We start from the raw sequence: 13,631 nt of genomic DNA on the forward strand, positions 1-13,631 counted from the left end.
AATAGTAGGTATTCCCCTGGACCCCTGGCCTGTCTAGGGTTAGGTTCTTGGACTCATTAACAATGCAGGTTTCATCTCATGAAATCCAATCGAAAAGTGGCTGGTTACTGCCCTAACATTCTTGCCACTGTTGTTCCACTGAGCATATCTTGCAGGCTGGTCTCTATTATGTTATTATATTATATATTATATTATATATCATATCTATTATATATCATACATCATATATTGTACTTTATATGTTATATGAAGTTATATATAATATATTTATTATATATACTATATATATTATACCAAAAATCTTATATCATTGGTATCTATGTCAGATTGGTGATATTTTCCCCCTATGATAGTGTATAAAGCACTTTCTATCACTATAAATGCTAGCCAATAGAGGCAAAGCTTTCAGTTGAGTACCAGCTAGATCTCCCTGTGTTCTATATCATAATAACGAGGCATCTTCAGAGATAGGGGCTTACTTTCAGATTGTGGAGGGTAAACAATAGCGTTGGCAATAGTCTGGGTGTTTGAGGGGGTCTATGCAACCCCTTTAGACAATGATTCGCAAATATGAGACCCAGTCCAGGTACTGAGGTTTTATTTGGTAGCAGATGATGTCTTGTATATGTATATGGTGACCTCATTTAAAATTCCTTGCACACATGCATGTATTTTAGAAAGCTTCTACATTAATAGGTTTCAGTTTGGCTTTTCAAGGAGCCTCTACTCTGCCCTCAAATCCCCCACACCCTTTTAATCTTGTGTTTTAGTTTACCTTGCATTCCTTTATAACACCATATTCTACCTCCCCTTCTGTGGAAAATCCTGTCCTCCTCTGTGGTCCGTTACTACTTAACCTCTGTGGTTATTCTAAATAAAACACACATATCTAAAGCATAAGAGCTAGCATTCATTCATAAGAGAAAACATGCAATGTTTGTCTCTCTGGGTTTGGGTTATCTCACTCAGAATAATTGTTTCTAGCCTTATCTATTTACTTTCAAATTTTATAATTTCGGTTTTTTTTAACAGCTGAATAATATTACCTTGTATAAACGGCCCACATTTTTGTTATCCATTCACACCACGTGTTCCCATACTGCCGCAGGTATTTATCAGTTGATGAACATCATCCAGGCTTTTTCCAATCCCTGGATGCTATGAATAGTGCAGCGAAGAACTTGGACAAACAGTTATCTTCTGTAAGGTGAGAAGTCCCTGGGGAGTTCTTCTAGTCTCCTGTACTCAGGCTGTTCCCAGAGCCACTTCTATTTGGGCTAGGTCAAAGTCTGAGGCATCTTTAGGTTTTAAAGCTTCCAGGTGATGGTGCATGCCACAGAATTGAGAGCAGCAGCCCTGGACTAGAGATTCCTGATGGGTAACTCAGCCATGTTCTCACTCTGGGGCTTTCAGCAGTATCTGGCTATTGCCAGATTTCAGGAGTAGGACAGGAACACTGCTAAGCTTCCTACAGGGCACATGACAAAGACTTACCCAGATGAAAATAACAATAATGAGGTTGAGAAAATGTCTTAGTCAGGCACTAGAATTTATTATTTTTTTTTATCATCAATGTCTCCAAAGGAGCAGAAAGCCTAGACTTGCCTATGCTGTGGGAGAACTCTTTGTTGATCAGCCTGTTTCTGTCCCCATCAGAAGAGAACTCAGACAGGTGTTCTTGAAAACACCATTCATTCATACATGGCTATTTCTGAAGGCTTGTTATATACCAGCCAATGACTGGCCATACTCATTGGGCAGTCGGAACTGTTATAAATGTCATAAGTTGTCCCATACTACCCCAGGTATTGAGACCTCTACAGGAGAACTCCCCTTGCAATACATAAATGCCATACCCAGCAGTGAAGTCCTGATGGCAGACCAAAGAGCAGCCCTGGCACAGCACATGTAGGAATTGTGGCCCTAACTTTAGGAGCTCTGCGTGCATGAAGACTCGGTGTCATTCTCACTGAATGGCCTGAATGCCAGGACTGGTTCTAGTGGGCAGTAGGGAGCCAAGGATGCTTTAGAGCAAGAAAGTGGCCTGGTCAGGCTTTGGAAAGAATTATTCTGGCAGTCATTCTCTCAGTAGTAATAAAAGCGGATGAAGACTAGGAGTTTGGCACAGGATAGGCATATTTAATTCAGTGTTCACCTTCTGCCGAATAAGTGCATGTAAAGCAGAGGATAGTGTGTTGTGTCTAACCCTGTAACCATAGCAACAGACTTGCCTCTCTCTAACACTTTGCAAAGCCTTGATGCTAAGTAGGCAGCAGCTCGTGTCTTGGTGGCTACTCAGCCTTCTTTGTGGCCCTTTAGCAACCTCTTACTTCCAGGGCCAAGCTACTGATGTTACCATGACTTCAAACCCTGCTGCCTGACCAGCACATGGATGTCATTGTCATGGAGTACACAAAGGTTCTTAATCCTTAGGTGCCTAAAAACATAGTCAGACACTCATAATGGAATCACCCTAAATCTCCAAAGCATGGCCACAGCACTGTGACGCCCACAAGGGCTGACAAAAGATGAAGCTTGAGTTGTGGAGAAAGTCCCCCACAATGTACAAGTCCCTGGGACAATTACCTCAACGGTGTGGAGTTTTGAGACTGCTTTGGAACCAAGGGTTACAGTCTGTCAATGAATGCTCTATGCAAGACCATCCTACATTGGTGTCATGTAACTTCAATCCTGGTAAGTAGAGCATTCCTGTGCACTGTTTCAGGAAGGTGCTGCTGCTGAAGCCAGCTTGAGCTGTACAGACCCTGCTGAAGACAGGCTGGGGTGCCTTGAGCTCTGGATCCTCATATCCTGGGGCTTAGGTCCTCCCAGCCAAGTTCTTTCCTAGCTCTGTGAGGTGAAAGAACTTGGGTGAACATTCTGTGCCTCAGTTTCTTCACCTATCAGTCTGGGCTCACAAGTCCTCAAAGCCTTGTGAGTCTAATATCAATTTAGAGCTCATACCAGAATGATAGGAATCCAGGTAGACAGACAGATAGACAGGTGATAGGACAGAAAAATGACAGATGATAGAGATAGATAGATAGATAGATAGATAGATAGATAGATATGGTAAATAGATGATAGATAGATAGATAGATAGATAGATAGATAGATAGATAGATAGATAGAGATGGTAAATAGATGATAGATAGATAGATAGATAGATAGATAGATAGATATATAGATAGATAGATAGATAGATAGATGATAGATAGATAGATAGATAGATGATAGATAGATAGATGACAGATAGTGTTTGCCTTTGTGTCTAGCACATAGAAAGCCAATTTGTTGAATCTAAACAAACAAAAAGGACCAAAGAGGCTCCTCATAGCTGAAGTAAGCATAAGTAGTTTGCCCACAGGTGTTAGTAATGAGGAGCTGAAGCACAGGGAGTCTTGTGAGCACAGAAATCAGAAGGGACGCTTCCGAAACAGAAGAGAGGGTTCGAAACTCACTGTGCTATATACACATGTTCACACATGCACACACATAGGATGTAGGCTGGTACCTTGGAGCTTCTGATATAGGCAAGTCATCTGAAGTCACGGGATAGTTAGAGGATAAACTTTAGACTCTAAAACCCCAAGACCCCTCAAATATCACTCCAGGAGAGCCTCCAAACCTTCGTATAAGTAAAATCTGACAAACTGAGCCCCACGTATCTCTCTGGAAGCCCTATCTATAAACTGTCTTAACTAACTAGGGTGCCAAGACTGTTTCTAACAAAAATAAATAAATAGTTCAACACCTAACTGTGATCAGACTCAGCCCAACCCTGAATGTCCCTTATCCATGCCAACCATGGCAGGAGCAGTCCATCACACCATCCCACCACATTTGAACATCCCAACTTTCCACATCCCTTCGCCTGGGAGGTCTCTGCTATGTCCTCAGCCCTGTCTAAGTGCCCTCCAGGCTTGGGACCTGCAGAGCTGCAGGAGTAGAGGTGGATATACCCATAGGTTGCAGGAATGACCTTTCCTCTCCAAGCCTTGAGACAAGGATAAGAACTGTAATCCTGTTGTCAAGAAAGGGGTCAATTTGTTCTAATAGAAACCTTCCTGATGGCTTTCCCTCCCAGTACAGTGACTGCAACGGGCCCTACCAGACCTCCAGAGATGAGCCCAGACGTCCTCTTTCCTCCCATCAGAACCCACAATTATCTTCTTTGTTAAGCTCTGAATTTCCCAAAGTAAAGGCTGATAATTGCCCCATTTTGAGACAGCTCTAAGAGAGAACCACGCGTTTTTGCCAAAATTAAAAACATTGTGGATTGTTTCAAATAATTGTCTATAGTGAATTAAATAGATTAACACAAAGAGAAACAATGTAACAGAATTAAGCAGTCCTGGTCCAAGATAATAACAGGGTCATAAGACATTCAGATTGATGCTTACCCCCCCCATCCCACTCCCTCACCTCCCCACTCCCCACCCCTACACACACCACCCCAAGACAGTCAGTGCTCCACCGTGTTATACAATGTTACAGAAGGTGAGTAAACCTTGCCCTCAGCTGTCACTGTTTTTCTGTACCATGCTTATTCAACTTTATTTGGAGACAATGTCAACAATTTAAAACTCTTGAGTAAATGTCTGGGCCAGAGGATTTCATTCTCCAATATCACATGCCATGTAGGAGGCCCTGTGTGAAATCCCTAAGGCTTGATCCTCATATGCTATCATTTTTCCTTTGGCTGTACTGGGCATGGAACCTATGGCCTTACGCTAAGCAAGCGCTCACTCTGCCTAGCTATATCCCCAGCCCTTTCTCTTAAAAACATTTTCTTTTGAGCCAGGGTCTCAGTAAATTTCCCAGGCAGGTCTTGAGTTATGATCTGCCTACCTTGGCCTCCTGGGTTAGAAAATTCCTCCACCACTCTGCAGCTGGGCTATAAAACTGCTCCACTACTCTTTAATATTACTTATATTTAATAATTATACATATTTATTAGGTATGGTATCATATTTTAATATGGGAAGATAGCATATGGTGATCAAATCATGATAACTAGTGCATCTATCACTAAAAATTCAGATTCTAAGTAGCTAGGATGGCGCCCTCATGGGTGCCGTAAATACTGTCTACACTGGTGGTGGATGCTGAGTTGTTATACTACAGTGTCGACTATGTAGTCTTCGAGCTTGACTCTGAAGAACTGTGAGAGACCAAGAATCTATACTAAGTCCCTTTTCTATGCTCTGGGTTCTGCTTGCGGTAAGGAACAATGAACGTCTGTGGGATGCTGCGGTTCTCACCTGTAATCCCAGCACTCTAGAGACAGAGCTAAAAGGATGCCAGCAGTGTAAGACTAGCCTGGGCTACATAGTAAGACGCTGTCCCCTTGTCCTTCCTCAACAAAATGCTACACCACTACACGACACTACACTACACTAATCTGTGGCGATGTCATCTCATAACCCCCACTCTTCTCCAAGAGAAACCTCACACATACCTTCCTATTTCTTCCAGAACAGGGAGAGTCAGTGTAGCCACAGCTGTACTTCCTCACTTGGCTCATCAGCCTCGATGGACCGAACAGGGCCAGATGAAACCCAATTCATGAGTGCTGATGAGATGACCAGTTCCTGGGAATCGAGATCCAACGTTGCCGGCCAGTCTCCATTGTAGCACTGTGGACTAGGAGCCAGGGCGTAGACGTAAGAGACAGGTGAGAGAAGGGTTTCACAACTGTGCGCGGAAATGCAGAGAACGCCAGTCTGTAGAGACGGAGGCGAGGCAGATGAGGTCTGTAGAGACAGAGGTGATGCAGATGCGGACAGAGAAGCGTGAGGAGATGGCTGTATGTTTCATACTTGGTACCTGACACTCTTGTTATGGTGTGTGATGCTTATTACTGAAAACACAAGGAGTTGTCCCGTGGTCTTTCTCCACATTTCTCTTTTCTGTGTAGACCAGTTTGAACTAGAAGAATCTATTGAACAATAGTTATTACCTTGGAAATCAATCATGTGTTGTCTCAGGTATGGATGTTATTTTCATAACATGTATATGGGTAAAACATACAATAATTATATTTTTATTTTGTTAGTGTTATATATGTATAACAGATTTTCCTTTTTTTAAAGAATTATTTATTTATTTTACGTATATGAATACACTGTAGCTGTTTTCAGACACACCAGAAGAGGGCATCAGATCCCATTACAGATGGTTTTGAGCTACCATGTAGTTGCTGGGAATTGAACTCAGGGCTGCTAGAAAAGCAGTCAGTGCTCTTAACTGCTGAGCCATCTCTCCAGTCCCCATAACAGATTTTCTTGATCCTCAGACATATAACTCTCTGTGTCCCAGCCACACTGACTTTACCATCATAAAACACCCCTTAGTCACCTTCCTAAAGTAATTATATCAATTTTTTTTAAGTCATGGCAAATGTGATAACATCAACATAGTTACCTGTAAAGAGAAAAGTTAATGAGCCAGGAGGAAAATGACGCTTGGCTCCCACGTCCCACCTTATCTCATGTTATATCATTTATTATTTTAAGATGGAAACATATTCATTTTATGACTAGGCAAGGCTAATGGCCCCTAATGAGTTGATGGATTGAAGTGCTGTTCATCCATGGCTGTTAATGTCTTAAAGCGAGGAGGCAGCTGAGTGGGCGTGGGCGTCCTGTATAGTGTGGCAGGGGAGGGGCCCAGACCAAGAAATCAACTCTGAACCCAGCCAGACTGTGGTCTAGCAAAACATACACAGGAAACTCAAGGACAAAGGGGCATCCTAAAGGACATGACAGAGAAGCAATGGATAACAAATGGGAGACTCTCGTGGCATGTAACCTGCTACTTCAATGGGTACATTGTAGGAAACAGAGAAAGAAACTGTGATGAAATCTACAGTCTAAAGGGGACTCAGGGGACATATTAACTAATTGCTCTATTTGGCCTTCATTGAATCCCAGTGCAAACAAACGGGCCATAAAAACAAAATAAAATCAAAATGAACAAGAATCGTCTAATTGAGGGACTGTGTAAACTAGTTGGGTGTTCGCCACCACTGGAGCTATTGCTAAGTTTTTAGTGTGACAATGGTAATACTTAACCAACTAAAGGGTGTGTTGTACAGAGTTTGCTTAACGATCCTAGGGAAGGGGTGGTTAGGGAATGTGTGGCTCAGTGGTAGAGCGCTTGCCTCTCATACACGAGGCCCTGGGTTCAACCCTCAGCACAGCCAGGACAGCAGCAACACAAGAGATATTGGGGAGAAAAGGCGTCTACACATAAAGAGAGAAACTAATACTGTGGTGAATAAGGAGGTGGACAGAGTTTAAGCAGGGTCTGTGAAATTCATCCCAACTATTCTGTCTGGAGAAGCAGATACATGGCCTATTCCATGACGACGATGACAACAATGATGATGATGTTGTTGTTGTTGTTGATGATGATGATGGTAATTTAGTTAAAGGAGCTAAAGAGATGGTGTAGCACTTGCTGTTACTTGCAGAAGACCAGAGTCTGGTTCCCAGCACCTACACTGGGTGGCTCACAACTGCTTTTAACTCTAGCTCCAGGGGCTCCAATGCTCTCTTCTAGCCTTTGTTATAATGATTTTGTAGGATAAATATTATTATTCCTGACCTCCTGTTGAAGAAACAGAATGTCTGAAGGGTTAAATTGTTTTAAAATTTCAGTCGTATGTGTTAAAATTGCATCCTCCCTCCCCCAATCATTTTCTTTCTCTCTGCACTCATCTTTTACGAGGAAAAACTCTTTGGCATAGGGGGTAGTAAAAATGATTTGTGTGAGCATTAAGATCTTACAGTCTCCATATTAGCCAGAGAATGATGTCTCAAGTAAACAAGCTTTAACCCTAGAGGGATGGCACACCGCTCCCCACCCCACAAGCGCTGCCCAAGACTTCTAGAATGGACTCTGATACTCACCATGCCCACTGCCCCACAATCACGCCACTCCAACATGGACACTGAAAATACAGGGTAGAGGTAACTACCATGGCTTTACAACACTTCACCCAATGCTTTGGAGCTGGGAAGATGACTGGATGGTTAAGAGAGCTTGCTGTTCTTCCGGACAACTGAGATTGAATCCCAGAACCCACCTTAGGTGGCTCACAACCTCCTGTAACTCTAGATCCAGATGGTCTGAAGCCTTCTTCTGCATAGGGCCTGCAGACACATACATACACATGGATAAAAGCCAATCATTAAAGTAGACAAATTCAAAGGCCTGGTGACCCTTGAATGCAGAGACTCTCGACTGGAAGCCTGGGTGACATGTGATGCCTATGGCTAGGTGACAAAGAGATACCTTTCCTCCTTGCTCACCTAGCTGTAACACCTGGTCTGCAGTAAGCACTGGGACATGAGGACATTTGGGGGTAGTGAGGAAGCCCACAGTAAGAACAACTGAGCCATTTTAAGATTAGAGGCCTAGCCGGGCAGTGGTGGCACAGGCCTTTAATCCCAGCACTTGGGAAGCAGAGGCAGGCAGATTTCTGAGTTCGAAGCCAGACTGGTCTACAGAGTGAGTTCCAAGACAGCCAGGGCTACACAAAGAAACTCTGTCTTGAAAAACAAACAAACAAACAAAAAGATTAGAGGCCTAGATCTAAACAAGCTGCCTTCATCTCCTACCCTAGATCTGTGAAATGATCTTCTTTGTTAACCATACCAAATTTTAGGGTGATCGTTTTTTTAACCCAATGGTAATTCAGGAACTTCCAGAGACCTGACTGTCTATGCAGAGTGGGGTTATCTCGATAGGAATGCCTTGCTCTCATACACTCCTTATGTATAGCACCCAGACAGAGCCAGGAGACAGCTCTAAGATTGGCACTTGAATCTTTTTATGCCACTGTTCCCTCTCCCGGAGGCTTCATCCCTGGATGCCAAGAAACTAGAATAAGATGACAGAAGAGGAGATGAAGAGAGGACCAAAGAAACAACACTCAAGCTGTTTCTTTGAATCTCAGACCAAAAATCGGGAAAGAGGATTAGGTGGTGGTTTTATTAACTTAATTATTTAAAACCCAGTGGAAAGTTTATGTCTCAAACTCAGAGAAAAAAAAATCTAATTGAAGTGCCTATTAATGTCAGTATCAAAGCTGACACTGGTTGCCAGGTTCTCCCAAGCATACCTCAGTCCCTACCTGTTACAGGTTCCTCTTGCCTGGCATATCCTGCCCTCTATCCTGAACTCTCCAGCCCAAGGGTTGGCCTGCCCTTCTCCCAACTGATCTGATTCTTATATAAGCCAGCCATTTTGACTATGCTGGCCCTCTTTTTGGTCCTTTGGCCTCTTGACCACCACTCTAGGTTCCTTTCTCTCTCTTTTTCTTTTCTGTCTCCTCTCCCTGCTCTCCTCACATGGCCCAGCTCAGTCAGTGGGTCATGTCTAGTCTGGACCCTTCCAGATGCCTCCGGCTGTGTTTTCCCTCACATTTACAATAAACCTCCTCAACCCTCCCTTGAAACAGTCATGTCCATCCCACCACTCAGGAGGCTGAGGCAAGAGGATTGCCAGCTAGAGGCTAGCCTAGGCTAATAATTCCCTTTCTTAAAACAAAGAAGATTCAGGAAGGTGGTTCAATGGTTAGGCCACTCACACCCAATCCTGACGACCTAAGCTTGAGCCCTAGGACCTGCACGACAGAGGAAGGGAAATGACTGCTCAAAGCTGTCCTCCAACTTCCACACACACACGTGAATAAATGTGATAAAAAGCAGAAGAGCAAGCAAACAGTGGAAAGGTAAGGACCAAACCATGTCGTGCTAGATCCAAGGGAACTGTTCATACAGAAGCCAGAAAGACGCGGTGGTTTGAATATCGAAGCGAAAATTGGAGTGATATACTCACTATCAATGAACGACAAAGACTGTTGCTCCTAGGTCCTGGGAAAGAGGCTCTGAAGGTTCTAAGGCCAGAAGACTCAACCACACCAGCCCTGATCTTTTATTTCTGGCTCCCAAACCTTGAGAACAACTTTTTGTCATTTTTTTTCAGCTGAACAAACAACAGCAAAGCACACCAATGAAATTAAATTGATCGCCAAAGGGTGTGGTGATAGAAGTAATTTCATAATAGCCTTAGGGGACTGAGTGTCTTCTCCTGTGTAGTAATATCCTGCTCGGTGCCAGAAGAGCTGCTAGTCCATATCACAGAGAATTCCAAAACAGGCCCAGATGCAAAATGGCCACACCACTGCCAGAGGTGCAGTTAGCAGCTGGGACACAGGCTTCCAGAGGACTGCCTGCAAGCTGGGAAGGGTTTTGGAAGGTAAGGGGAGAGTCCCAGCAGGTGCCAACATACAGTACCAGGTGATACTGGGCCAATCAATAGGGGCACCAGAGGAGGAAGAAATAACCTTCAGAATCTGTTTCTAAAGAACCTGACTTGAAGCCAGGTGTGGTGGCAGGCTCCTGGCCCTCCAGAGTGGGAGACATGAGGGTCAGGAGTTCAAGATCACTGATGGCTTCCTAGGGTGTTGGGCTGGGGGGGAATCCTGTCTCAAAAGTTACAATTTTAAAAAAGAGCCTGAGTCGAGCAGTTTCTCAATCCAATAATGTGATCTGGGGACTCTTCTTGACATCCCAGACCCTGTGGGAATGATGAGAAGGGACTTCAGAAATTGCCTGTGCCCATGGCAACCACCTCCACTCCTGTCACAGAGCACATGCCCTCTTCATGTTGGTGTTTGAGGCCTCTTGTATCCCTCACCCCGCCGCACCCTAAAGCTTCTGGACTCAGACTTCCCTCCTGGAGTCAATACAGGGGGTGCACCCTGCAACTCTTCTCTCCCTATCCCTGACAAATGCCCCTTCTGTTTCTAGGAACTTGCTCAGAAAGTTTCTCCTTCTGAAAGCCTTCATTGGATGACTTCTAATTCTGCTCATTTTTGACTGGGATGGCACAGGGGGGCGGGGGGGGGATTTTAGCAGGAAAGGGAGGACCCTGCCCACACAGCCCAAGAGCTTCCTTACCAGCCTATCTTATCACCATACCACTTCCTGCAGACTTTTGCCAGCCAGAAGGGCCTGGTCAAATGCTGTTCTCCACTCCTTCCCTGCCTCCGCTACACACTGAGTCCAGTTTTCTAGACTGTTCAATAAGTTAATTAATAGCCCGGACTTCACATAGTGTGGTTATCGACCCAACTTTTACCACCCTGTCATTTATGGTCCTTCTAAGAAAGCTCCAGCTCAAGTCCAGAAATCTTTCTGCCACGCAGCCATAGGCAGGGACCTTTGGTCTCCAAAAGAACCATCTCTGAGAGGGTGGCTGCTCTTCAGGGGCGGTGGGCATTGCCTCACCTGTGGTCATCAAGATAATGCTTGGGGAGGTCTTAAGACCGCTTTGCTATTTTGCACTTTGGGACTTTCACCATTTTATAGCCCCTAATTGATAGATCTCAAGGTTCTTGTAATCAACCAGATTTTTTTTTTTTTTCAAGACTCAGCTAAAAGCCATACCTAAGCAAAAACGTGTCTGTGTTAGCCTTGGATAACCTACCCCAGCTGACACCGTGTCGCTAATGAATCCCATTCTTTTGGCGGTCTATCAAGTCCCTTAAACTTTTTTTAATTAAATTATAACTTTTAAAAGTAGCACTATGATTAGAAACTGATGTGAGGGGGGAAATGGGAGAAAAATCACTTATCTAGCAAAGGACTTACTCTCAAAATAAGTGAAGAACACTCTAAGGCCAATGACAGGGAAGCAAATGATCCAGTTAGGAACCAGCGGGAAGACCTAGGTGAAAATGTCACCAGTGGATGTCCACCAGTGAAGTTGTCAGGGAAGCAATAATCACATTCAAAACTATTCAGTAGCAGCAGCAGCCACTGGGAGAATTCAAACTGCAAGACTGTGACATGGTCCTGTGTGCTTTTCAGACTGGCTAGAACTGTAAATACTAACGAAATTGAATCCTAGCAAGAATTCAGAGAATTTTAGGCTCTTCATGAATCACTGGAGAGATTAGAAAATGATAAGGGCTCTGGAAATAAGTTTAATAGTTTCTTTAAGACTCAATGGGACTAGCTCAGTGGATAAGAGCACTTGCTGCTCCTGCAGAGGATCAGGGTTCAGTTCCCAGTACCGACATGAGGCGTCTGTAACTTAAAACCACCTGTAACTCTAGATCCAGAAGATCCAGCATGCTCTTTGGTCAATAAGGGTACCTACATGCACATGCCGTACATATGAACAAGCAGGCATACACATGAGTAAACTATCTAGATGTACATGTTATAGAGTTATTTAAAACCGCTTTATTTATAATAACTAAAACCTAATGTCAAAATGCCTCTTCACACATGAAAGACAGGAACAAAATGGTACATCGTACATGGGATAACTATCAATCAACTATCAATAAAATAACAGCATCTGATTGTTACTTAACAACTATTTGGATGGATCTTAGGGCATTCTACAGATTTTTACAAGCCAGTATCGTGGGTCTGAGGGACAGCTCAATATCCCTTGCCTCCATGTCTGACAACCTGAATTTCTCTCTCTTGGGCACACATGATGGAAGAAGGGAACTGACCCCAGCAAGATCTCTGATATCCACATCATCCACATCCATATCCATGCCATCACACTGAGAACAAGAGAACAAGAGTGTGTGGACACACACGCGTGCGCGCGCACACACACACACACACACACACACACATGTGTATACACACACACACACGTGTATACACACACACACACACACCACGCATAGTAAAAACATACTTTTAAAAGCCAATCCTAGAAGTCAGGTTTTATGTGGTACATTTGTATGGCATTACCTCAGTTACAAATGTAAAGGAGACGCAACTGAAGCTGTGAGGAATAGGGAAGAGACAGTAGATGAATGGTGTAAAACTTGGGGGGTGGCGGGGGACAGAGCACATGATTATGGTAAGGATTATGCATCTGATTAAATATCATAGAATTTATTATGCCTGAAGATGCAAATATTAGAGCAGGCAAAAAAAATTGAGTGATATCTAAGCTCTGTGGTCCAGTTCACTGTATTAATCAGGCCACCAGCCTCCTGGATTTCACCATGCTGTGCACTTACAGAAGATATCGCCACCAGGAAAGCTAGTTATGAGAAGAAGGGATCTTTTTGTGATTTTTTTTCATGTCTATAATTACTCAAAAATTATAAGAAGTCTTATAAACAACGCTATAAATTTCTATGGTTAAATGGGGGATCTCAATAAATCATGATAAATACTTTATAAAGCCTAAGAATGATTAAATTTAGAAATTAAGGCTTAGTGAAGCTGGAGAGATGGCTCAGTCCAAAGTGCTTGACACACAGGCATGAGGACCTGAGTTTGATCCCTAGTGCCAACATAAAAAGTCAGGTGTGGCAGTGTACCCTTGCAAGCCCAGGGCTGAAGGGGTGGAGACAAGCACATTCCTGCCACCCACTGTCCAGTCCAGTCCAGTCCAATAAGTGAGCCTCAGGTCCCAGTGAGAGATCTTGTCTTATAAAACAAGGTGTATAAATGACACTGAGGTTGATCTCTGGCCTCTACATGTGTGCACGTACAAGTGTACTCACACATGCATAAGGTACACACACACACACACACACCATGCACACATGAACAACCCTACCCCTAATGCAAAGA

At 43.6% G+C, this 13,631-nt stretch overlaps 1 long non-coding RNA gene across 6 annotated transcripts in view; it reads right to left on the reverse strand.

Annotated features, from left to right (window-relative positions):
- The window catches only part of LOC143435417 (uncharacterized), a 23,947-nt gene extending 13,851 nt beyond the window's left edge, over positions 1-10,096 (reverse strand). For 2 of the 6 annotated variants that reach the window (XR_013105709.1, XR_013105712.1), the window contains exons 1-3: positions 9,850-10,096; positions 7,917-8,159; positions 5,462-5,756 (exon numbers count right to left, since the gene is read on the reverse strand). This is a non-coding gene — a long non-coding RNA (uncharacterized LOC143435417). Of the gene's footprint in view, positions 1-736; positions 2,851-5,461; positions 5,757-7,916; positions 8,160-9,849 lie in introns of those variants that run through there. The other 4 variants (XR_013105713.1, XR_013105711.1, XR_013105710.1 and 1 more) reach the window with 4 other exon arrangements.
- Positions 10,097-13,631: the final 3,535 nt, after the last annotated feature.

This window comes from Arvicanthis niloticus, chromosome 21 (genome assembly GCF_011762505.2).
Source record: "Arvicanthis niloticus isolate mArvNil1 chromosome 21, mArvNil1.pat.X, whole genome shotgun sequence".
NCBI lineage: Eukaryota > Metazoa > Chordata > Mammalia > Rodentia > Muridae > Arvicanthis > Arvicanthis niloticus.